Consider the following 27535-nt stretch of genomic DNA (forward strand, 5'->3'; position numbering starts at 1 on the left):
AATTAATAAATTATATTCAGCCTGCTCAGAATAAAAATTTGCCTTGAGGATTTTTGTTGCAACCTGCAAACTGTGACTCAAAATTCGGAAGAGAGAGGCTGAGTAGAACTTCTATTAGATTGGCCTGGGCTGGCTCCCAGACTGGGATAAACTTTTGGGGAGAAGGTTTTATCTGGGACATCTGGAACCATTTCCAAGCTTTATTGCAAGCAATATGCAAATAGTCTTTACCCTACATTCACTTACGGTTCCCTATGCTAAACTCGAAGCAATTAATGCTGACTCCTGGATGCCCAGGGGACTCAGATCTCCTGTGGTTTACACAGACCACTTTAGCTATCATGATGAATTAGTGTAAGGCCCAGTAATGCACCTTTGAGTATGTGAGGCCTTTTAAGGCTCTCGGAGGTCAAGCTTGTGGCTGTATAAAGTACATTTCCCCTTGGCAGGCCAGAGCCTCTGACAGCATACAAGGTTGTATTTCTATTCATCACAGGTTCCAGATTCCAAATGTCCAAAATCACCATCCTGTTTTCTCTGGATAGCTGATGTTTCAGGCCTGTGATGATTCAAGGTAAATATTTACCAAGAGGGGCTGGCAAGAGCACTTTGCATGCTTGGGAAAGAATGATGTGTCAATTCAGAGAAGAGGTATCATTTTTCTTTCTGTCCAAACACAGAGTGGGTGTAAAATCCACAGTAGGGCACCACCGATTGCATATCTCCTATCTGGACCTGGTGGTGTAGGGGGGATAGTTCTAGCCAGCAGTAACTCTGCTGATCTCCCTTAAAAGGAAAGCCAGAGGAGACTGGGCACATGGCCCAGAGGCCTCCTTGGTCACCACTGTTTATACAGGTAAGTGATGGTGTGAAGAGATACCAGGCTGAGAGTTACAGGCATGGTCCCTAGTGATAACTTCACACTATTGATTTGCCCTGGTACAAATTTGTAATTTCTTTTGGATGTTAGTTCTCATTGCTAAGATGAGAGAATTTCAGCACCATTTTATTGGTCTTTTCTACATATAAAACATGCTTGCTGTATTTTCCTCAGCAGGTATTTTTGCTAGTCTGTGATTTGTGTCTGGTACAGAGAAATGTATCAATGACAAAGATTGAAAGATACATAACACCCTGTCCCACTTCAGCTCCTCATCTCTTTAAACATCTCTCTTAGTAAGCTCTCTACTTTTCTGGCCATGTGGCCTTTGACAGTCCTTAACCAGTCTGAAATTTTGTCTCCTATCCATAAAACGGGATGATAGTAGAGCTTACCTTATAGAGTGGGTGTGAAGATCAAATGAAAAATGCACATGAAGCGCAGGATAAGCATTCTGAAAATGTTAGATGTTAGTGGTATCTATGTTGTTATTGTTCAGTCTCTAAGTTGTGTCCAACTCTTTATGACCCCATGGACTGCAGCATGCCAGGCTACTCTGTCCTCCACTATCCCCCAGAGTTTGCTCAAATTCTTGTCCATTGCGTCACTGATGCTATCTAACCAACTCATCCTCTGCCGCCCCTTTTCCTTTTGCCTTCAGTCTTTCCCAGCATCAGGGTCTTTTCCAGTGAGTCGGCTGTTCACATCACGTTGCCAAAGTATTGGAGCTTCAGCTTAAGCATCAGTCCTTCCAATGAATATTCAGCATTAATTATTTTTAGGATTGACTGGTTTGATCTCCTTGCAGCCCAAGAGACTCTCAAACATCTTCTCCAGCACCATAATTTAAAAGCGTCAATTCTTTTGCACTCAGCCTTCTTTATGGTCCAACTCTCACATCCATGCATGGCTACTGGTAAAACCATAGCTTTCACTATATGGACCTTTGTTGGCAAAGTAATGTCTCTGCTTTTTAATACACTGTCTAGGTTTGTAATAGCTTTCCTTCCAAGGAGCAAGCATCTTTCAATTTCATGGCTGCAGTCATCATCTGCATTGATTTTGGAGCCCAAGAAAATGAAATGTCACTGCTTCCACATTTTCCCCTTCTATGTGCCATGAAGTGATGGAACCATAGGCCATGATCTTAGCTTTTTGAATATTCAGTTTTAAGCCTATTTTTTTTTTCACTCTGCTCTTTCATCCTCATCAAGAGGCTCTTTAGTTCCTTTTCACTGTCTGCCATTTGAGTGGTATTATCTGCATATCTGAGGTTATTGATATTTCTCCTGGCAATCTTGATCCCAGCTTTTGATTGACCCCGCCTGGCATGTTACATGATGTACTCTGGGAAGTTAAATAAGCAGGGTGACAATATACATCCTTGACATACTCTCAGGAGACAAGGAAGGGGGCCTGGTACTCCCATCTCTCTAAAAGTAGTGTCTGTTGACTTAGCATTTCCCAGAATCCACCCTGTACCTTCTTTCCTCTGGGTTTCTGATCATTGTATCAGTTTCCTATGGCTGCTGTACCACAAACTGAGTGGCTTAAGCAACATAAGTTTATTGTCTCACAATTCTGGAGCCTAAACATCTGAGATGAAGATGTTGGCAGGGCCAGGCTCCCTTTGAAAGCACTAGGAAAGGATCTGTTCCAGGACTCTCTCCTTGCATCCTTGTCTTGTAACAGCCTGACTCCAATTTTTACATGGTATTTTTTCTATGGGTGTATGTCTGTAGTCAAATTTCCCATTTTATAATATGACGTCAGCCATAGTGGAGTAGGTGTCCATTCTACTCCAATATGACTTCATCTAAACCAATTGCATCTCTCACAACTTTATTTCCAAATAAAGTCACATTCTGAAGAACTGGGAGTTAGGACTTAAACAAGTGAATTTTACTGGGGGCAGGGAACAATTCAACCTGTAACAGTAACAGTTACATCCTTGCCTTTAAGGGAAATCTCTCCTAATCTTCAACTTCGAAGTTCCTGCTGCTCCTTTCAGACACAAGTTACTTCTTAAGCCGTCTCTGCCCATATTCACCTGGGCTCAAAAAGGTTCTTTCTTTGAAATTCTAATAGGACTCATCTGGATATCTCATTTGAAACTTATTTTAAATCTCACAATGTGGTTAATAGGCTTCCCCGGTGGCTCAGGGGTCATGAATCCACCTGTAATGCAGGAGATGCAGGTTCAATCCCTGGGTCAGGAAGATTCCCCTGAAGGAGGGCACAGCAACCCACTCCTGTATTCTTTCCTGGAGAATCCCATGGTCAGAGGAGCCTGGCAAGCTACAGTCCATAGGGTCACAAAGAGTTGGACATGCATGTGATGTGGTTAATTGTCTTTATTTCATATGTATTTTGTACCTTTAACTAGAGGAGAACACTGTATATAAGTGTATCACCCTCAGCTCTTAAAACACTCATTGCATGGAGTAGTAGAAACTTAGTAACTACTTCCCTTTACAATAAATATTTGAAGAAAAGATCAGAAGCAAAGTCATCACAAGTTTCACATAAGGCTAATGAGAACAAATTTTCATCCTTCCGATCTACTGTGCATACACAATGGTCTTCAGAAATGTTCTGCCCAAGATTTTTGTGAAGATGTCCATCAAACCTTGTTTGTAGACATCTTGTTCCTCCAGGCGGCACCTTGGATTCAGATGGTAGACTCACTATTACCAAGTTCTTGGTCGAGTCCACACTATAGGAAAGAAGTTGTCAAGAAGCATCCATTCCGCTTTCTGGGACTCGACAGCGAGTCTCTCTTGTATTATCTCTGACTTTGTTCTGATAGGTCATCATCATATTTCTAAGCACTGGTCATCTGAAACCCCCAACTGCGGTGACTCCTCAGTGGTGAAAGTAGTCTTAGGAACAAAGTTGTGTGTGGCCTCTGTAAACCTTTCTTCTTACATGATCCAAATGGCCACTCCTAGCTACTGCTAACGTACTTTCCTGATACCACCTTATTTGCTCTGCTCTTAGATTTTAGAACAGCAATTTTTTTCTGATAAATTCTTCTGTACTGGGTTCTGCCCTACACTTGGAACAATGCAGGTACCTTGTACATTGACTTCTTGTTTTACCAGAGCCTCCTATCAGAAGACTTGCGTATTCTGTATTTCTCTTTAGCAATTTAGTCTCTGCTTTTAATTTTCAGTCTTGCATCTTCAGGAACCAGGTTACAAGCTTGTTCTACGAAATGGCCTAAAAAATTTCCAGAACAAAAATCTCATGAGATTAGTCACCTATTGATGAAGACCCATTCTTTTTTAATTTTTATTGGCACGTATTTGATTTACAATGTTGTATTACTTTCAGGTGTACAGCAAAATGAATCAGTTATGCATATATGTGTATCCACTCATTTTTAGATTGTTTTCCCATATAGGCCATTACAGAGTATTGAGTAGAATTCCCTGTGCTATATAGGGAAGGATAAAGGATATAAGGATAAAGACCTATTCTTTACTTGTCCAAAATACATTAACTCTATATTCATTTTTTAAAAAGTGATTGATCCTTGAAACATAGTACTACTTGTTGACTAAAACAATAAGCATGGGTTGAAAAGTAGTGTGCATTAAAACAAACGTGATGACTTTTGAGGTCAGCCAGAGCTCTGAGTTTGAGGAGGCCACAGAAACTGGGTCATAGTGATATTATAGAAGTAACGCAGGAGAGAAGATGCTACAGCTTGCAAAGTGCCCAAATATCCCTGCTTGGTCACAATACAAGTACGGGAATGAAGGAAGCTGGGTGGCTTCCATCTTCTTGTTTGTGTTTAATTTAAATTGGAATCAAGTGCTAAATAGACTCAGAGAGAAAAGGCCTGCTTCCTCACACACATGTTCACAGGAGGTATTGGTTGGGCAGCACTGTTTAGTGGGAAAACCTGGATACCAAATTGGCCTGGTGTTTAGCTCTAAAGTATTGATCATTAGAGCATTGAAAGCTGCTGGTAAAGAAGCCATGTGAGAGCCATGTGAGAGCTGGCAGGCCATCCTTAATAGAGGCAACTAACAAGAATGATAAACCTGGAGAAACATTCACCAATAGATAGTCAGCCAACTAAAGCAGCTTAATGAAGTGTTTTACTTTAAGGTTCTGCTTTAAATGAATAGTTTGTTTTCTAAACACTTTGTCTAACATAGAAATAGAGCTATATAGACATCTATATATTAGACGGTGTGTAGACAAACTATAGATTCAGATACATAAAGGTGTCTTTGTTAATGTTTAGAAAAATATTGGGTCATTTCTATTCTTAAAAAAACATGTACTGAAAACGTACATAAGGGGTACCTGATACCCACCCAGGGAAATATCATTAAATGGGAACTATCTCATCCCCAGAGAGAGTGGGGAGCAGAGTTGAAAACTTTGTGAGGATGGGGCCAGTGCACTGAGACATGCAGAAGAACGTGTGATAATTTACGGTCCCACGAGGGAATGACACCTTCTGCACCAACACAGAACGGAGAACCAAGCCTCATCCTGCACATGCTGATGTAATGGAGACTTCTTGTCTAGTCAAAGGAGATAGAGGCCCAAGGAAATTGCAGGGCAAGCCCAGACCTTGTTCTCCAAGGTTAGATGAGACCTTGTTCTCCAAGTTAGATGAGAACAGGTGAGAAATGGTGAATGAGCACTGGCTTTAATAACGATACCAGGATGGGAGGAAAATGGAAAATATTGGTAGACCTCTTGAACAATGTTTATGAATTTCTTTCTTTGTCTCTTTGAAGCAGATTGATTGAAAACTTCTCTGAGCTATTGAACAAAGCATTACTCACATTAAGCTTGTGAAAAATACCAAAGCAAAGAGCACTTTGATTCCACTAATAAACTCTTAGGTTATTAAAAGTTTAATTTTTTAAAAAATCTAATTACTCCTTTCTCAGACTTCTGAGTTTATGTTTTGCTTTCTGCCCTGTGTGTAGTATGCCCTGACACTGATCCAAGATGTTTTAAGGTAGATCCAAACTGTATTGATGTTGATACAGGCTTAGTTGCATGATCAGAAGATCAAAAGCAACAGATTAAAGTTTCATTTTTTTCAAGCTAAAAAGATATAAATCCATTTCTGTCCCATACAGGATTCGGAGGCTGGAATTCCATAAGGTCATCTTACGTACCATCACAAGTCCCATTCTGGAAGCCAGAATAGTACTCTGTGTTTAAGAAACTCGGTGTTCCTTTCCAGCCGTCACCTTGCGGTGTGTGTGTGCATGCTCACAGCTGTGCCCAACTCTGTAGACCCAGGGACTGTAGCCTGCCAGTCTCCTCTGTCCATGGGATTTCCTAGGCAAGAATTCTGGACTGGGTTGCTATTTCCTCCTCCAGGGGATCTTTCTGACCCAAGGATCAAACCCACGTCTCTTCTGTCTCCTTCATTGCAGGCAGATCTTTATCACTGGTGCCACTTTGTCTTATCGAGGATGCTAAACTTGTTCACAGTCCAGGATGACTTATCTCTGGTTTTCCATAGCTTGATTTTGATGTACCTATGCACAGCTTTTTTTCATACTTATTCTGTTTGGGATTCACTAAGGTTTTGAGTCTGAAAGTTTGTGTCTTTCGCCCAACTTTGAAACTTTTCACCCATTATTTCTACAAATAGTTTTTCTAGCCCATTCTTTCCTCCTAGGACTCAATTGCATATATATTTGACCTTTTGTTATTACATTACCTGCCCCTGAGTCTGGTTACTTCTTAAATTTTTTATTCTCTTTGTTTCTCAGGCTGAATAATTTCTGTTGACCTGTCTGCACATTCAGTTCTCCTTGGTTGTCTGCATTCTTCTATTAAGCCCATGGGTTACATTTTTATTTTATATACCATAGTTTTTTAGCTCTACAACTTCTATATGGTTCTTTGTAAAGTTTTTATATCTCTGCTGAGCTACTCTATCTTTTCATTAATCATAAGCATATTGTTCTCTACCTTATTGTGCATAATTGTCATTGTCATTGTTCCAGCACCCTGGCCATCAAAAGGTTGGTTTTCATGGATTGTCTTTTATCTTAAGAGGGGTCTCATTTTCCTGGATCTTTGGATGTCAAAAAATTTTGAAGTATTTGTAAATATTTCTGAACATTGTAAGGATTTTGTTATGAAGACATTGGACTCCCTTATATTCCTCCAGAGAGATGATTTTTTTATTTGTTTTGGAGACAATTAAGTTGGTGGGATTCAAACCAAAAATTTTGTCTCTTGGGTTATAGGTCAAATCCAACTTCAGTTCTTTAATATTTTGCTGGATTCTATTCTGCCCATGCATGGTTCTGAGTAGAGCCAGAGGTCTGTGCAGAGTTTAGGCACAGAAATTGAGGTTTATTCTCTTTGCCTCCCTCTTTTCTCAGATGGACTCCTACTTTTCAGTCCCTGCATTTGCCTCAAACTCTTCCCTCTGTCCCTTTATGGCAGAAAGCCTGTGGGTTTCCTATTAGAGTTTTAAGTGCTTTACTCAGTGCAGCTGTGGCTTGCCCTCACTCTAAGAGCCATAAAAATTGGCAAGTCAACCTGCCATTCTCTTTTCGTAATGTATCTCCCTTCAGCATCCACCTGCTTTGTTCAATCTCCAGTGCCTTTGAGTCATTGTCTGTTTTGTCGATAGTTTATATCTGTGAGAAGGTCAGCTAGTAGAAGTTTATTTGGCTAGACCAGAAATGGAAATGAATTTGAACCTTTAAGTATAAGTAAAGGGGAACCTACTTATTTAGGGATAACTAGTAGCCTCTGTCCACAGTGGCCTTCCCTACATTTGTGTTTCTCCTAAAGAACACACTTTTAATTTTGTATCATACTCAATTTTCCAAAGAAATTTACCACTGAGTTCTTCATAATGAGGCACAAGGGGTTGCTTTCTGATGCATGTATTGCCCAAATTTTGTATATAAAGCTAATCATTTTTAAATAAAAATTTGAGTGCTACCTTTCATGTTTCAGTAGGATATATACCTGTTTCTTTCTATATACACAATGGTTTAACTATTCAGATAGAATATATGAGCTGATAATGTCTCAAAGCCAACCTTAAGCATAACCAGAGACTGCAGACCAAGATTCTTGATGCTGCTAATGCTGCAGTGATATCCATAGGCTAAGAGTAAATATTAGCTCATCCACGTAATGGCTTATTGCCAATGGTAGTATACCAAGCAAACCAGCCAGAGAATATTGACTTCTTACTATGTATTGGGCACTGTGTTATATAGGATCTAAATGCTTGTGTTACTGAATTGTCAGAAAGAATCTACATTCTTCTTTGAGAAATTGAAAATATGTTTCTATATTTAAACTGCAACCACAGAGAGAATATGCTATTATAAATTTCAGTTTTCAGGACCAAAAGCACAATCTAGAGCTTGATGTGATACTTCCGTATCTCCCAAAGACTTTCTTCCTTCTTCTGCCCACCTTTCCTTTCTTCCTTCCTTCCATCTTTCTTCCTTCCTTCCTCCCTCACTCCCTCCCTTTCACCCTCCCTTCTTTTTTTCCTTTCTCTCCTTCCCTTTCTTTGTTACAGGAGTTACAGGGGATAGGCAGGTGGAAGTGTGAAGTTCATTTTCATGAGAGATATGACTATGGGAGATAAAAAAGGAAATAAAATATTTCCCTGGTGAAATGTTTCTATTTTATTGTAGATTTATGAGCCCATCCCTTTCCTGGTGGAATCATTACAAAGTATGGAAAACCAAGTTGAAAATTATTAATTTTATTTCAGTGAAACATAATATGGGTAAATAAATACTAAGACACAGATATTTTTAAAATATAGAACAAATAATACATATCTGTTTTTAAAATGCTTTTAATCCAGAGGTAATCTAATGTTAGGATCTGGAGGATTTTGTAATATTATACTGCTAAGTCACTTCAGTCGTGTCCAACTCTGTGTGACTCCATAGACAGCAGCCCACCAGGCTTCCCCGTCCCTGGGATTCCCCAGGCAAGAACACTGGAGTGGGTTGCCATTTCCTTCTCCAATGCATGAAAGTGAAAATTGAAAGGGAAGTCGCTCAGTCGTGTCCGACTCTTTGCGACCCCATGGACTGTAGCCTGCCAGGCTCCTCCGTCCATGGGATTTTCCAGGCAAGAGTACTGTAGTGGGGTGCCATTGCCTTCTCCTTGTAGTATTATAAGGTACTTAGAAATCTATAAGTTCAACCAGAAATGTGTGCATAACTAAATATAGAAATGGAATGTAAGAACATTAAATGTTTAAAAAGGTATCCATTTCCAAAGAGAAATGGGAACTACTACACGCAAATATAACCTTTTGGGGGAGATATAATCAAGAAACAAGGTCTTCTAATTAGTAGGAACTTAAAACAGACTTCTCAAAGAATTCTTGAAAACAGGGAGCATGTAGCAAAGAAGAGTTTTATTTTGCATTCATGATCTTAAAATACTTTCTGACTTTGTAACATCAGTGATCACCTTCATGCATCTAGACAGCAGAGTCGTTAATTGCCAGGATAGTAGATACTCTTCTGCCAATGATGAGATCTTTTATTTGGGACAAATTACTTATACACTTAGTGCTTTAGGGTTTTTTCCTCCATAAAATGGGTTTAATAAGCCTATTACATCAGGTTGCTATGAGAAGCAAGTTATTTAATAAATATAAGGAAGTAAGAACATATCTGGAACATAAGCAGGGCTATTTCAATGTTAAAAACTATTGCTGTTCCAGTAAATGATACTGAAGGTGAACATTTAGATAACTTTTATTTTAACGTCTTAAAACTCCATTTAAAAACTTTCTCATACCAATGTCAGTTAATATAAGTATTATTTGGTTTGACAGGAGCCTGTGGGCTGCCGTCTATGGGGTCACGCAGAGTCGGATACAACTGAAGCAATTTAGCAGCAGCAGCAGCATAAAGCAGTTATGAAACTTCCCTCGTGGCTCAGCATCAAAGAATCTGCCTACACTACAGGAGACACAGGTTCGTATCCTGGATCAGGAAGATCCCCTGGAGGAGGGCATGGCTACCGGCTCCAGTCTTCTTGCCTGGAGAATCCCATGGACAGAGGAGCCTGGCGGGCTACAGTCCATGGGGTTGCAAAGAATCAGACACGACTGAAGCAACTGAGCACACATGCACAAAGAGGTCGTAGGCTGTTTATTTGCAAGAAGCATCAGTTCTAACATTTCCTCCATCATAGATCAGCTGTCTGTATTTGGGCAAGATTCTTTTCAACACATGAGGCATATCAGATTTCTCACCTGTAAAATGTTGAACCTTAAATTGCTAGGAAGTAGGGTTTGTGTTCTGTGCTCCAGAGCCTAGCACAATGCCTGAAACACAGTGTTATTAGTGATAGTTGAAATAGAGAATGATAACATTTTACCTGCACGACTAGGAGACACAGTGAAATATTCTCTTGAGAGTTCTCTCAATTTAAGATTTATCACTACTTATTAGACATTTCTAATGGATAGAAATTAAATTTTACTGCTTTATCTTCATGATGATTTTCAAAACATGTGTTAGCCTTTACCTACCAACCATTAGTGGATGACAAGCATCGAATTATTTTCTGGTATGAGAGATGAGTCTCAAGTGATATACAATCTCTTTCCTGGTCTTCTTAGTTACAAAGAGCATGGCTAGATATAAGGGTGTATTTTCTAGTCAAGAAAGAAGGTCTTTTCTATTGAAGATCTAATAAACCCAAGCAAGATTTTAACTCATCTCATGTTGCACCTTCAGAGCATGGTATATCAGTCCCTCATCAGGATACTGACCCTGGTAGCCATTACTGACTGCCAGCAAGGGATAGAGTTCCTGTGCCTCAGCCATGCATGAACTTCATGCAGAGATTCTTGAAGTTAGTCTGAATAACATGCTTGACGTGTGCACGTGTGTGTGCAAACACACCCATACCCCACCCACACCTTTCTAATATATGTAAACAAAGATGTGAGAGGACTCACTCTTCTATCCAGAAAAAAATATAAAATTACTTATTCTTAAAATCTGACGATCCTTTAAATGATTTCAGGACCTGAGAGAAATCTGAGAGGCAGCAATAGAGCTACTCTTTATAAAATAGGATGCTTCAAATACTTTAGTTTTATCCTTTGGCACTATACTAGGACATGTTGGTGATTGGAAGCCTTAAGGATCTTAAGAGCAGCCTTGCTTCCAAACACATAATGGGAAGATGGGTGGGTAAAGGGTAGGGAGCAACTTGTAACAATCTTCTTGCTCATATGACCAACCATTTAGGGAGCAACTTGTAACAATCTTCTTGCTCATATGACCAACCATTCATTTCCCCATATATTTGTACATTCAGTCCTTCATTATTTACTCAATATTCCAACCGTCCACTTCCTAAAAATATGAGATGAATATAGCATCATTCTTTCCTCATGCTCTAAAGAATTTCCCAGAATATAATAAGAGTGAAGCTGGAAAACATTTGTGTTATTTCCCTGAAGTTTCAGTGAGTACCTGTAACTAAAGCCTAGATGTTGGTTCTATGAACTCATTCAAAAGTGTGATGTAGATGGCTATCTCTTAAAAATTGGAAAGCTTTATTAACATTTGTAAGAAAAAAATTTAAGAAAAAACTGCTCATTTATATTTTTAACAATTAGCATTTTAAAAGAATACCTTATTTTTAAAAAGATGTTTGCATTCAAGATGGAGCCATGATTTCATGCTTAAACCTATATCCTCTATTTTAAATGCATGAATAAGTAAATAAGCAAATCTTAAACTTCCCAGAAAGAAAGACATGTTACCCAGAGGAGATGGCAGATTTTTGGCAGTAGGTTTTTATTAGCAACCATTGAGACCAGAATATAGTGAATTCTTATTTTTCAATGAATTCACAGAAATTAACTGTTAAACCCGAGAATTTTATGCTTAGCTATACTATCATTCAAAAATAAACAAAATAGACAAATACATTTTTAGATGTACAAAAAGTAGGCATGCTTTTCCCCACATAGACCTTTATTAAAAGAGCATGTAAACATATGCTTGTGGCAAAATAAAATCAAATCTAAAATAAAATATAATATAAGAAAGGTTTTAGGGGAAAATAAACTGTGAAAATTACAAAGATTAATTGAAGTAACAGGATAATTTAAGTCTATATTGATTGCTGTGGGTGTCTCTGGTGGCTCAGACAGTAAAGAATCTGCCTGCAATGCAGGAGACCTGGGTTCTATCCCTGGGTTGGGAAGATCCTCCAGAGAAGGGAATGGCAACCCACTGCAGTATTTTTTCCTGGAGAATTCCATGGACAGAGAAGCCTGGTGGGCTACAGTTCATGGGGTTGCAAAGAGTTGGACACAACTGAGTGACTAAGCGCGTGCGCACACACACACACACACACACACATTGATCACTTTCTTAAACTCTCATTTTTAGGTTAATGTAAGTAAAATTATGACTTTCAATAATAAAACCAAGAAAAGTGGGATGTTTAATGGGTAGCTAAATTGTGCTAAAATTATTTCAGTATTTAGGACAAAAATTTTAAAAACTGACTTGCTGTAGATGCATTTTTAAAATTATAGTCATGAAAATATGTTTAAAAATTAATGGCACTCATTAAATGAAATGCAATGCATATATTCCAAATCATCATAGGATAAAAGAGTACATGATGAAGATTGGAGAGGAATGGAAAGGACTTCTTTACTTTGAAAGAAGATTGAAGTGAATAAGAAAAGGATGATAAACAGCAAGGACAATATTTGATGGTATAAATAACCCAAAACATACAGTAATCACACTAAAAGCAAACAACATGTGCAAACACACAGAAAGTACATAAATTCTACATTGAGAGATAGATTCTTAAAGTGGCGTAAATGGATGACGGTATATGTTACTTGACAGAGATCTTCCAGATCAGTCACAATGCAAAGTTAAAGACAGAGGGGAGAAAGAAAAGGCAAAGGGTAAATAGTGACCAAAATGAAGCCTGTAGCAATATAATCTGACCAAATAAAATTTAAGGGAAAAAAGCTCTAATAGGTTTCAGAAGACCATACATTAAAAATGATCAATCCACCCAAAAGACACAGCAACCATGAAGCCTATTCACCTAGCAGCAAAGTTAAGAAGTCTCCAGAAGGGAAAAAAATAATAATAAATGCCAAAGTTGCAGACACACAGGCCAATGCTGGAAGGTCCCAGATCAAGGAACCAACTTGGAGCTACCTTCATCTTGTGGCTAGAGTGGACTTTTGGAGTTGGAAGGAGAGAAAATATTTTCAGCCTGATCCTTATGGATGAAATCTATCTATCAGTGTAAGATAGGGATGGGTTGAGACAGTGAGGAAGAGAGAGAGAAAGGAAAAGAGGAGAGGGAGGGCTGAGGAAAGGGGAGGTGGATCACATAAACAGATAAAAACAAACTTTTCATGAAGCTTCTTAAACTTGCCACTATAACCCCATGCTAATATGTCCTGCCATAAAGGTGAATTTATCCCTGCTGCAGAGAACAGCTGATAGTTAGGTTATGTCTGGCTGGGGAAAGCATGAAATATTTAATCAGGACATGCCTGGTATTGGATACAACTCATAACACTCTTGGCCTTGCCAGATGTTCATTTCCCTCTCCTTGCCCTTCTCTCCAGCTGAGCTGCACTCAGTTAAAAGGTGTCTCTGGAATGCAGGCTCTGAGGCATTAGCTACGGACTGTCATCTTTGGTGAAATACATGCAGAATGTATGATTGGCCTTCTTCCACTGAAGTTCAAGGCCCCTGCTGAAACAACATTGCCCAGACCAATTTCAGAGTCCCTTCAAGTTTGCTTTATAAACTGTCACATCAAAGAAAAATAGACAACTCAGCTGAAAATAAAGTCAAAGCTGGCCTGGAACATGGATATGGACTCGGAAGGTCAAGTTGATATTAAGCCAGCAGATGAGTTTGGTTTCTGGAGCACAAAGGTGGGTATTGTTGTGTTTTGGGAACTGAGTATCTATGTTTGAAATACATAACTCTTTTCTTCCAACCACTGGGAGATGTCCAGGCGTGTAAATATGTGTGCGTGCACACTAAGTCGTTTCAGGTGTGTCTGACTCTTTGCGACTTTATGGACTGTAGTTCACCAGGCTCCTCTGTCCATGGGATTCTCCAGGCAAGAAAACTGGAGTGGGTTGCCATACCTTTCTCCAGGGGATCTTCCCAACCCAGGGACTGAACCTCTGTCTTTACATCTCCTGCATTGGTAGGTGGGTTCCTTATCACTAGCGCCATCTAAGAAGCCTGCATGTGGGAAATAGATGCTCTGGTAAACCCCAAACCCTCATCCAAAAAGTACTGAAATAATATCAAAATGGAGAAACGGAGCCCACAAACATTTGAAGGGGTCTGGCTTGATCATTTTTTGGTGAGGAAAATAATTTTGACATTTATTTCACTTTATAGATAAGGAAACAGAAGCTCTGAGAGGTGAAGTGACTTGTTCAAAAACAATGAAGCTGGTTGGTAAGTAATAGACCTAAGTAGTGGCTGATGGCTGGTGAAATTTCCTAACTCACAAGAGTGGCTAATGGAGGAAAAAAATCATTATAAGGCAGCTTGCTAATTTGCCTGATCCTTAGAAAAACATTCAGGACATTCAGGTAACGATTGACTAGATTCATCTGATGCACACACTTGTTCACATTCTTGCCTTATGCGCATGGTGACAAAGCAAGGAGTGAGTGCAGGCTGGGGTTAAGTGCTCCATCTGAATATGATTCATTATGTCAAGAAGGCAGTTGGCTAATGGTTTTACTTTCAAAATGAAGTCTTTTGAGTTTTATAGCCAGCTTCAGCAACTGATTAAAGAGACCCTTGATAGCATTTAAGAGTTAAACCATACTTTGAAAGTCCTAAATGTTCAACTAGAAACACAACACAGGCATTGGGATATTCTGATTCTGGGTTGGGTTCCTTGGGAAAAGGGAGATGTTTAGCAAGAAAGCCCTAAAATGCTTATAGGCTTTGCATTCACTATTGAAATGCAAGCCAGACATAGAGCCAAGTCAGCAAAATAATGATTACTGCAAATGGGTGTGCTAAGCTGGGTTGTTAGCAATTTATCCAAATTAAGAGTTGGGACTTTATCATAATCACTTGAGAAGTATGCCATTCACAGAATCATTTATTTTCACATATGATGTTCATCCTAATTTCTAAGTTTACCACCATCCCCTTCCAAAATATAAACATACAGCCTACTTAGAGCTCACTTAAAAGAGTTCTTTCAAGTTAGAAGGTAAATCAAAAATAGACTACAACTTTTTTTTTCATTCAGGAAGCTGTCCAAATTTTAAGGGTTTTTTTAGATTTTAAGAGTCTTTAGGCATGTGTTCCTTCTCATTATTTTGATATTATACATAGTATTACATAAAGTGAAAGCTCACTAAAATGGGGGTAATTAAGGAGAGTTTAATAAAGGGAAAATTAAAAAAGCAAGGATAGGGATAATCTAAAGGTTTGTGTAGTACTTTGGGGCTGGCAATGGTTGGGATTAATCACCACTCCTAAGCCTGAATGGACAAGGAGAGGAAATGGTGATGGAACCCAGAGAGGCCGGCCACAGCCGGGGAGAAGGCTGTCTAACAGGAGCTGTGTCTCCAGTCCTGGGACCCCGCAGAATGGGAGCTGAAGGAAAAAATACCCACTCCACTCTCATTTTGCCTTTAGATCTGCTGGTGCTCTCCACTAGCCAGAAGCAACTGTAAGCCAGAGGGTAAGGAGTATGGGGAAACAGCTCATATATCTCATTTTCCTGCCCAGAGCAGAATGGAGAGAGGCGGACAGTGGATCAAGGTAGGCTTGGAGCGTGGGGATGGGGGTTTAGAATGAGGAATATCTAGCCCAGAGATGCTGCTTTTTTTGGTGTGAAACACTGATGATGAGGGTGTGCTAAATCACTCCAGTCATGTCTGACTCTTTGCAACCCTATGGACGGTTGCCTGCCAGGCTCCCCTGTCCATGGGTTTCTCCAGGCAAGAATACTGGAGTGGATTGCCATGCCCTCCTTCAGGAGATCTTTCTGACCCAGGGATCAAACCCACATCTCCTGCATCTCCTGCACTGTCAGGCAGGTTCTCTACCACTAGCTCCGCCCTGGAAGTCCCAATAATAGGGGAGGCTGTGTATATGTGCGGGTGGGGTGTACATGGGAACTCTCTGTACCCTCCTCTCAGTTTTGGTATGAACATAAAACTGCTCTAAGAATAAGGTTTATTAATTTTTAAAAGAGATATTTCAATAGAACCCAGACAACTCTTTACCAGAATCTCTTTCCCAAAAGATACACACACATACATTTGGCAATTCTGAACGAGAATAGTAGAGCCAAAACAACTGCCACCTTTTTGAGAGGTCCCTCTAGGAATTTCAGGAATCTGTTATCCTGTGGATCCTTCTGCTTCCCAAAAGAAGAGTGAGTCACAGTGCAAGAGTGAGTGATAGTGCAAGAAGAGTTCCTTCTGAAGAGTTTTCTAAGGATTTGACCTGGATATTCAGTTCTATAAAATGAAAGAAAGACTGGAAAATAGAAACAGAAAAATATTCTTTTGAGTTTTAGGAAGAGTCGTTCAGGTGAAGACGTATGCTATTGGCTGGAGGGAAGAGAGCCCAAGTCGACTGGGGCAATAACATTGTGTGTAATGAGAGTAAAGATAGAATTTCTGTCATTCAAAGAAAGTTCTTTGGGTCAGTTTCAAAGCTGGAGATCGGGAGGCAATTTACAGATCAAAAACATTTTTAAAAGAAAACATTTTCAAGAATGGTTCATATGATGTTGTTCATGTAAATAAGAATCAGGTAAATATGCTCTCAAATCGCAAGTCCACCATTTCCCAGTTCTGCAAACTTGGTCAAATTGCTTAAGCTTTTAGAAACTCAGGTTTCTGAGCTCTAAAGTGAAGGCAAAAATGGTGAGCCTAGATCACTTTTTGAAGAATGAATACAAAATGTATGTAGGTAGGTGGATTGGTAAATAATTTATCAATTATTATGATTATATATGGAGAAGGAAATGGCACCCCACTCCAGTACTCTTGCTTGGAAAATCCCGTGAATGGAGGAGCCTGGTGGGCTGCAGTCCATGGGGTTGCTAAGAGTCAGACACGACTGAGCAACTTCACTTTCACTTTTCACTTTCATGCATTGGAGAAGGAAATGGCAACCTACTCCAGTGTTCTTGCCTGGAGAATCCCAGGGATGGGGGAGCCTGGTGGGCTGCCGTCTTATGGGTCACACAGAGTCGGACACGACTGAAAAGACTTAGCAGCTTAGCACCTATGATTATGTATATCAGAGATCAGATCAGTTGCACAGTCATGTCTGACTCTTTGCGACCCTATGAATCGCAGCATGCCAGGCCTCCCTGTCCATCACCAACTCCCAGAGTTCACTCAGACTCACATCCACTGAGTCAGTGATGCCATCCAGCCATCTCATCCTCTGTCGTCCCCTTCTCCTCCCGCCCCCAATCCCTCCCAGCATCAGAGTCTTCTCCAATGAGTCAACTCTTCACATGAGGTGGCCAAAGTACTGGAGTTTCAGCTTTAGCATCATTCCTTCCAAAGAAATCCCAGGGCTGATCTCCTTCAGAATGGACTGGTTGGATCTCCTTGCAGTCCAAGAGACTCTCAAGAGTCTTCTCCGACACTACAGTTCAAAGGCATCAATTCTTCGGCGCTCAGCCTTCTTCACAGTCCAACTCTCACATCCATACATGACCACAGGAAAAACCATAGCCTTGACTAGAGGGACCTTTGTTGGCAAAGTAATGTCTCTGCTTTTGAATATGCTATCTAGGTTGGTCATAACTTTCCTTCCAAGGAGTAAGTGCCTTTTAATTTCATGGCTGCAGTCACATGCATATGTATTATGGGCTTCCTTGGTTGCACTAAAGGTAAAGAACCCACCTACCAATGTAGGAGACATAAGAGATGTGGGTTTTATCCCTGGGTTAGGAAGATACCCTGGAAGAGGGCATGGAAACTCACTCCAGTATTCTTGCCTGGAGAGTCCCATAGACAGTGGAGCTTGGCGGGCTACAGTCTGTAGGGTTGCAAAAAGTCAAAAATGACTGAAGCAACTTAGCATTCATGCACGTGTACATATTTTAGTTATAAAAGATGTATTATTATGGTGTTTAATAATAATAACAATAATAATGTTTTCATATTATTACCATAAACAAATTGTCTAAGCACAATCTTTTAAATCAACAAGTAATAGTGAAATCCTACCCTGCACTTAATGCTTTCATACAAACTTGATAATCTAAGATTGCTACTGCTACTGCTAAGTCACTTCAGTCGTGTCTGACTCTGTGCGACCCCATAGATGGCAGCCCTCCAGGCTCCCCCGTCCCTGGGATTCTCCAGGCAAGAACACTGGAGTGGGTTGCCATTTCCTTCTCCAATGCATGAAAGTGAAAAGTGAAAGTGAAGTTGTTCAGTCGTGTCCGACTCTTAGCGACCCCATGGACTGCAGCCTACCAGGCTCCTCCATCCATGGGATTTTCCAGGCAAGAGTACTAGAGTGGGGTGCCATTGCCAAGATTAGGTCCTTCCAAAAGAAAATTGTGATCTAATAGGGGAGACAAGATGCATATGCAGGAAACAGCAGAAAATATGAGACAATATAATTAGGCCAATTATGCAGTCTAGAGTGTAAGTGCTAAAGAGGTTCAGAGAAGAGTACAAGCAAAATGACTAAAGTTTCAGGACTCATTTCATGAAGGAAGGACCTTAAAGTTAGGTATGGTTTAGTAAGGGGCAGAGTGACATTTCTTAATATCACCTGGAAGACAGGTACCAAAGTAGGTAAGCACAACTTTTACTTATATAAAAGTTTGCTCAGGGGAGCTGTAGAAAGCATGCTGGAAAAGTAGGGGTGGGGCAGCAGTGGGCTACAAAAAGAAAGGGTTTGAGCTTCATGGAGTGATGATTGGATAGCTATTGAAAGTTATTTAGTAGTTGTGTGCCCTGATAGACACAATACTTAAGGAAGTTCAGTCTAACCAAGTGGATGATGGAAAGTACAAATGGCTAAAGTCAAGATTAACTGAGAAGATATATTACATCAAACCTTGTCTTTTTAGTTTGGAGCTTTCTGTAAATTTTGAATTTTAAAAGGTGAACCTGTATTGTTTCTTTCATTAGGAAAGATATTTTTAAAATGGAATGAACTATTAAAAGAAAAGTATAGTATTAAGCAATATTTTCCCTCTGTCTTGAAAACTGTTAAATTGAGTCAGATAAAGGAAACAGTATATTTTAATTTCTCTTTTTACCCCAGCTGCTAGGATTCTCAAAATTATTTTTAACGCAAATCTAGTGACTTTCCTGAAAATAGAGTTTTGATGTTGTGCTCCCTCATAGCAGCTCCAGGCAAGACAAAGGGAAAACCATAGAGTTTCTTAGCTAAGCACCCTGCTACTCACAGCTTCCATTAGAGTACCTGGAAATTGGTTTTACCTCCAGGAAATAAGATATTAACCAAAAAGGATGCAATAACTCCTATGTGTCCAGAATGTGCTATTTCGTGACTGAGGTCACAAACAAAGCTAAAGGAATCTGCTCCACGTGGGGGGAGTGGGTGATCAGCCTTTTGCTGAAAACAAAGAAGAGTTCCAATGGGAAACGTTGGCAGAGTCCACACAAGCGGAGTGGAAGAAGGAAAACAATAGAGCAAACCAACACAGTATAATAATGCTACAATGACATCATAATATAACCAATATTAGCGAATGTTTACTGTAAACCAAACTCTAGGCTAAGGGCTTTCATTGCATCATTCATTTAATTGTCAATCCAAGAAGATAGGCCTGGTGGTTATTCCCAGTTTAACGGTTAGAGAACTGAAGGCATAAAGATTTTAAGAGCCATGTTCAAAGTCCTGTCGCTGGTGAAGATTAGAGCGAAGGCAATATGGCTTAGTGGGTTTTACCACAGCTCCAGGGGTGGCTTGTGTGGATTCCGGGCTCTGCTCTCCTATGTGTGACCTGTATGACCTCAGGCAGACAACTTGAACGCTTTCTAAGTTTCATTCTATTCATCTCTACAATGCAAATATTAATAATATCTATTTATTAGGCTGTCATGAAATAATGTGCGTAACGGGTGGGGCATTCACAGACACAGTAAGTTTGATCATAAATGCTGAAGAGCAGGCATAGCTGACGGTCCAGTTGCAGGTGTCACCGTGCTAGATGCTGTATTAGTGTTTATGAAAACACAGTGTAGTGTTGTATTAAACGTTTAAGAAAAGTGAATGTGAAAGTGGTAGCCACTTAGTCATGTCCAACTGTTTGCAACCCTATGGACTGTAGCTTGCCAAGGCTCCTCTGTGCTTGGAATCCTCTAAGCAAGCTTACTGGAGTGGGTGCCGTTATATCAACTCCTAATTCCTTTTCATCTAATTCTGTGATTGCCAATCAATTGTCTAAAAATGCAGCTTCTTTTCTGATAGGAGAGGCTATGCTGGTGAGACCATATGTCTGCCCCATTTGCCTGATAGGTTGTTTGCTTGAAAGGTATATTAATAAATCAGCATTCTAGTTTGATTCAACACTCACTGACCTTTATTAGCATGAATTGACTCTGAGTCATATACTGTCAAGATCCGCTTTCTAAAAGTCTAAAGGTGAGACAATGGCAAGTGGATAATTTACCAAAGGAAATTTGCTTTGAGGGTTTCTGTGAGGACTGCAGCAAGGCCTTTTTTGGGAGGCTTCTTCTCTCTTATTGTGAGACCTTTTTAAACATCTACAAAAAGTTATTGCAGTATTATAGGTAGACAGAGCACTATTCATCAGAGTACCAAGGGAGTATTTAAAACTAAGTCCCACGTCACAAAACCAATTTCTCTCTGTACATTGGGATGCAGGTGACTCTTTTGGAACCCCCTTGGTTATCCAGAGCCAATGACATGCCGTGTGTCCCTTCCCCTCATCACTCATTGAGTCCATTCCGAGAAGAACTCTGGCAGCCCAGAGTTCAATAATTGGGACATGTAGGGATTCCAGCTCCCTGGCCTAATTTCACATATTAAATCAGCCATTTTTCCTTTTTAAAAAATTCCCCTGCTTTTTGCTTCGCTCCTCTATCCACTCCTTCATGCATTCAGTTTTTTAACTGCATAATGCTACCAAAGAGTCCTGAACCGTATGCAGCAAAGAAATCTGAATTTTCTTACTGATGCATATAAAATCTCAGATGCCTGGATTCTGTGCCATGCTGTGCTCAGTGGGGATCAGGAAACAAAGGGGTGAAGGACAGTGGCTGCCTGGTGTCTTAATAAGATGCAGATCAGCCGAAGAGCATCAGACCATCAAATCCAGGGTCTGCGGCAAGCACACACCTTTCGTCAGGCTTGGAATGGGCCGAGATGGATTCGGGGCTTTATTGAAAGATCATACAGGATGACTGCAAAATCCCATTACTTGTTGATTAAGTATTGATTGCCTCAGTATTAACAAGCCAGCTAATATGAAGTGACCTCTGAGGCCAGTGGTTTAGGGGGAGGGGGAAGACAATTTACTAAAACAGGCAGGCAGATGAATAAGAGGGCTAGATTTGCTCTTGGCTTTTAGCTTCGGTTAAAATGTCACACTCGATAGTGCAGATCAATGCCCACTTTATTTCCTCACAGCCGTCTTATTACTATCATGAGGCTGCCTCCTTTGATGCTTTCTAATGACCCTCTGAACCGTCTGCTCGGCTCACCCTCTGCTTTCAAGTGAAAGCACAGGCCTCTCTGCCCCCTCGCTGCTGACGGAGCGGCCATGGACGAGACCGGGCCACGATAGACCAGCAGAGCCTTGTCCGGGGTCAGCAGTGCTACACTTGCTGTGCCTTTCCTCTTGTCCTTTGCTTTCCTTTGAGCATCTTCAGCATCAAAGCTTGTCTCCTCTTTCCAAGATTCCAAATAAAGCTGAGGCGGTGAAACGAGAGGCTGTGCTCCAAACTCCCACCCAAGGCCACCATCCGGGTCAAGGGCTTTCTGACTTCATTCTCTAGGAAGGAAATTCTCGCCGATTTGAAACCTCTCCCTTCCATCCAGAAATGGGTGTCTTTGATAATGGCAAAAATAAGTAAGCAAATAAATGACTTAAAAAAAAAAAAAGTGTCCTTCACTCCAATCAAGCAAGCTGACTTAAGAAGGCCTATGGCCTGTGCCAGCCAAAGGAATGGTAAGCAATCTTTTGCTATGGAAATGTTTGTTTGGTTTTTGGTCTATAAAGACGAACTTTTCTGAACATGCTTTGCTCTTTTAGCAAAGTGTTTGGCTTCTGTGCTGCAAAATTGACTACTTAGTCTAGCTCTCTCTGAGTATAAATATTTCATGTGCTGGCCAGGGTAGGGATTTGTCAATGCCCTCCTATTGGCCAGAGTTCTGGCTTCAACTTTCTGCGTCAGAAAGAAAATAGAGAAGTGAATCTAGTGAAAAACTTTCTCCTTGGCAGACATACCCAATTGGTCTCTGAAATGAAAAGGTTTCCAACATTGGATGGCTAGAAGCGGGAACAGGAGTACAGAGAGGAAACTTCAAACTCTAAGGCTGGTATTCAAAGCCAATGTCGACCTGAAGATGAAAACCACAATAATTTCTCTGGGGCTTTAAGAAACTGCCTCAGTCAGTTTTGTTGCTGCAAAATTCATAATTTAAACCCTCTTCCCACTTATTTCAGCCTAAATTGGATGAATAAAGATCATTTCTTCCTTTACTTAACTATGTCAGTCTTTTTTCTCAAGGTTTTCTCAGGGTTCCATATAAAGTCCTATAATTCAGAACCACTCAAAGTCCAGCACAAACAAAACCATTTTCCTTTCTCCTTTTCCCATCTATTATTTTCTGTTCTTATAGGAAAATCCACTAGATTTCTCTGCCACTTTCCCTATTTCTCAACCACAATCACTAAATATTTATTTAATACAAACCATGTGTATATTTACAACATTAAGTTGGCATTCAAAGATTTGCTGAATGAATACACTCATTGTTTTGAATTATTTTTCATTGAATTTGTAAATTTACTGCGTGGTTCTGTAATGTATAGAGACTAATTCTCTCTACAAAAATTTAGACATCATAATGAGAAACCTGGCTTGCATTCTTTCCTCAGTCTCATGACCCCCAATGAATTTGCTTGAAAACCTCTAAAATAATGAGTTCTATAATGAAAGAAACTTTTGGAAGAAAACATAAAAGTCTCAGCAAAGAACATTCCATGTTTTTGATACCCAGGAACCCCTGAATGGAATGATATTCTGTTTAATTTTTGCAAAACTATTCTTGCCTCAGAGAAAATTTCTAGCTTATAAAAGATCTCAGTCTAAGATATAGTACAGGGATAAACAATTACTGGTCTCAGGAAAAGTTTACATAAAATTATGGAAAAAAATAGATACATAGCAGGAGGTGAAGGGAAGTGAGGCTTAAATGGAAAGCACTCAAGTTTCTGATTTTAGCGTCATTCTGCTTTCATACCCAGCCATACCTTCTGAAAAAATGATTAAATATGTGTGATCTGTCTCCTTTCTTTTAGTTCAGATGCACTTTACTTGTATCTTCAGGAAATATTTATTAAATGATGACAACTTAACACCAAGTAAATATTTATTAACTGATGACTGGTGGACAATATGAAAACATACCTAAGGAAATGCATTGCACCTGAGCCAAGGAGCTTCCTCTAAGGGAAACCAAAAGAATCATAGGAACACAGCAATATAATAGGTCTAAAGCCAAAGATGATTGAGGCTCTAAAAATTATTGACTGAAGGATTCTATCCTGAGTGACTGCCTGGGTGCAACTGGTGTCTTGATTTCTGTCTGACCTCTTCTCCTTTAACGGAGTATATTAAACTAGTTCACTAGATTTACCCTGAAACCAAAGGTGACATCATGACTTTCCACGACTCTGAGTGATCAATGAGGCGAGAGTGAAACCAACAAGGTCTTGTTTTTGTTTTTTTATCAATAGTAGTAGCATTTGCGCATGTGCGTTGCTCAGTCGCTTAGTCATGTCTACCTCTTTGCGAGCCCATGGACTGTAACCACCAGGCTCCTCTGTCCATGGGATTCTCTGAACAAGAATGCTGGAGTGGGTTGCCATTTCCTCCCCCAGGAGATCTTCCCCACCCAGGGATCAAACCCACATCTCCTGCATTGAGAGGCAGATTCTTTACCACTGAGCCACCAGGGAAGTATAACCTACGTGTTTATTTTCACTGTTTCTTAAAAAATTTAGGGACCAGTACTTTGAATTATATTTTTCTCAGAATGTTGCTTTATGAAAATCTTTATTTTCTTCTTGATTTTCCTCAGCAATCTCATTTTCTACACTCCCACAGCTTCTTCTCATCCCCTACCACATGTTTCGGAAGTACTGAAGCATTGAGCTCTTGTCCCTAACCTTGCCCCAATCTTGTTTCCCATGTCTTTGTGCCTCTGAACACACTGTTCTTATGCCTTGGGTACATTTCTCTCTCTTTCCTTCCTGAAGATAATTTCATCTATAAATATGTCCTGGTGTTTCCTAAAAGAATTTATTCATTTCAAAAAACTTCATATTTAAATATGCTATTTTCTAGGCACTATACTAGATACCAGTGAGATAAAATTGAGTTAAAAAAAAAAAAAGGATCCCAGACTTAAGGACTCACATAGGAAAGAAAAATATGTAAACAAATGATTATGATATAAAATGATAATATTCATAATGTAGAAAACACAGAAAGGTTACTGTTAGTACAAAGGAGCTACTGTTTCATTCTGGAAGGGTGAGGAATGAATAAATACATTCAAATATGTAACACAGGTTGAGTAGTGTTTTCAAAATTTAAAGTGGAATACCATTTGTGCAGGAGGGGATAGCAGAGAAAGGTGGAAGTGTATGGTGTTCTGGACCTACGCTCCTAGATTTACCACACCCTATTTCTAGTCCTAATGTGATCATCTCTTACCACTTGGCCATGAACTTCACCAAGTCAGGTCTTCATTCTCGTCATCTCATTGTATCCACTGAATTGGTACTCAAAATTCTTTTGAATGAATAATTTCATAAAATTCTCTCCAACTTCACAATATATCATTGAAAAGATGAGTAAGCAGTTTTATATTTGTCATGCTCCTCAGGATCAACCAGGTCTGCACACAAGATACACCTAAAGTGAGTTTCAAATAGGTCAAATCTGTCTCATTAACAGGTGTATCATGTATGCTAATGGTCTGTAGTTGGGCAAATATGTAGCGATATTCATGGTGGATTGGATGCATTTGGGATGGTTGATGGTATGTTAAATTTGGAAACCAGTTTTCTGACTTTGAAATTTTAAAAGTCACACTTTGTCACTGACGTCAGCACTCAAGGCCTGGGTGAGGCAGGTGGGGGGAATGAGCAGGAAGGTGGAATAAGTTCAGTTCAGGTGGTGAAAGAACTAAGGAGATGGTTATACAAAAGAAAATGTGAACCACGTTCTACATTTACATTCTCGTTTAAAGGGTCGGTACTGTATGGCTGTGAAATTCAGGGTCTCGTTATGCTAGACTGTGGCTGATGGGGAGTTAGGGAAAGGAAAGTTGCGGCAATTTGTGGTTGTAAGGCCAAAGACTGTTACCTTTTAAAATACTGAGTGACTTTAAAGAATAAAACTGAAAACAGACAATATGAGAAGAACAAGTTTTTGCATGGCATTCCTAAGAAGAAATAATACACTTGTTATGCATTACAGTCTGTGCTCAAAATGCTATTTCAGCATTCTGGGTATTAAAAAAAGAACCTTATGTGGTCTTGTGGTGAACGACTGTGAAGGATTATTTAAAGTAAACTGTAGGGAAATATAAAACAAACCCAGCTAATTTATCACAACAGTGAAGATGCATAAATAAGATGTTTATGAATAACAAGGAGAGCTTACCTATTATTTCAAAAAAATTTCATTTTTAGTAGAAAATCTGCCACATTTTATTTAAAGGAGAATGACCTCTATTTTTTCCCCACATCTCTATAGCCTCTGGTACAGCCTTACTTATTACTATGAATATAACATGATGGTTATTTTGGAAATGTTTTAATTACACGACAAGCCTCTGGGAATCTTGGCTTCAGAGATATATAACTTCACACTCAAGACTAATATTGTCTTAAGCCTAGGAGCTCAGGAATTCTGCAAAGGTGGCTGCCAATCAGTGGCCAATCGAAGAGACAATGGATGATGAGAATGAAGATATGCCTCTGTACCTTGTGATTCTTTCATCAAAGAAAACCGCATGGCATCTCTCTGGCCAAGTGGCTTTGTGGATAAACATCCTAAACAAATTTTTCATAGAAAGACTTCCCTGGTGGTCTAGTGGTTGAGAATCCACCTGCCTATGCAGGTGACACAGGTCCAGGATGATTCCACGTGCCGCGGGGCAACTAAGCCCGTTCGCCACGACTACTGAGCCTGTGTGCTCCACAATAAGAGAAGCTTCTGCCGTGAGAAGCCCATGCACCGCAACTCGAGAGTAGTCCCTGCTTGCCGCAACAAGAGAATGCCCACACGCAGCAACAAAGGCCCAGCACAGCTAAAAAAATTCTAAAGGCACCAATGATAGCTTTGGATTTTTATCTGAGTCCTTAAGTTTCATGTTATATTTCTGACACCAACATGCCAGTTCATGTAACACTGACCGTCAATTGTCCAGCAAACAGTTTTGCTTCTGGTCATACAGTTAGACTGCATTTCTCAGCTTCTCTTGCAGTTAAGCTGGAACCATCATTACAACTTGTTGTTCAGTTGCTAAGTCTTGTCCGACTATTTGTGACCTCATGGACTGCAACAGGCCAGGCTTCCCTGTCCTTCACTATCTCCTGGAGTTTGCTCAAACTCATGTCCATTGAGTCGATGATGCCATCCAATCATCTCATCCTGTTGCCCCCTTCTCTTCCTGCCCTCAATCTTTCCCAGCATCAGGGTCTTTTCCAATGAGCCAGATCTTCACATCTGCTGGCCAAAGTATTGGAGGTTCAGCTTCAGCATCAGTCCTTCCAATGAATATTCAGGGTTGGTTTCCTTTAGGATTGACTGGTTTGATCTCCTTGCTGTCCAAGGGACTCTCAAGAGTCTTCTCCAGCACCACAGTTCAAAAGCATTACAAGTGATCTCTGGCAAATTCCCAGCCTGTGAAAACTCCCCTGCTGATCCTTATCCTACTTTTTTCCTTATGTACCAGGTGAATAGAGAAGTCTTCTAGGATCTAGAAGGCGGTAAAGCCACAATGTGGAAGGAACCTTGCTCCTGAATGAATAAGCGGACTTCTTTTCACTTTTACATCTCCAAAATCCAACTTTATTGTGTTCAGTCACTCAGATTTGAGGTTGTTTGTTACAGTAGTTAGCCTGTATTTATTCAAATACAAAATCTTTCTTGTGTCCTTTTTACGTTTCTGTTTCTTAAGCAAATTTTAGCTGGTTTATCTTGTGCCTAATAAACAACAGGAAGTAAACTAGCAAAAATAAATATTTTCATTATTGAGATATATAAGAGAGGATAAATAGCTAAGTAAAGAACACCCTTCTAAGGATGATATTAAATATAACCAAGTCATAGATGCCATCATCATGTTTGGAAAAGAGTTGTTGAAGAAAACAATG

At 39.9% G+C, this 27535-nt stretch overlaps 1 long non-coding RNA gene across 4 annotated transcripts in view; it reads left to right on the top strand.

The window, feature by feature from the left end:
- The first annotated feature begins 288 nt into the window (after window positions 1–288).
- Window positions 289–27535, top strand: part of LOC147363266 (uncharacterized) — a 47522-nt gene continuing 20275 nt past the window's right edge. The window contains exons 1-6 of one of the 4 annotated variants that reach the window (XR_015135916.1): window positions 289–574; window positions 9711–9852; window positions 13512–13826; window positions 14308–14367; window positions 15574–15699; window positions 22361–22597. This is a non-coding gene — a long non-coding RNA (uncharacterized LOC147363266). Of the gene's footprint in view, window positions 575–9710; window positions 9853–13511; window positions 13827–14307; window positions 14368–15573; window positions 15700–21546; window positions 21969–22360; window positions 22598–27535 lie in introns of those variants that run through there. The other 3 variants (XR_015135917.1, XR_015135915.1, XR_015135918.1) reach the window with 3 other exon arrangements.

Source organism: Bos grunniens, chromosome 11 (assembly GCF_055505025.1).
Source record: "Bos grunniens cultivar Pamir isolate PY7600 chromosome 11, Bosgru_T2T1.0, whole genome shotgun sequence".
NCBI classification, from domain to species: Eukaryota; Metazoa; Chordata; class Mammalia; order Artiodactyla; family Bovidae; genus Bos; species Bos grunniens.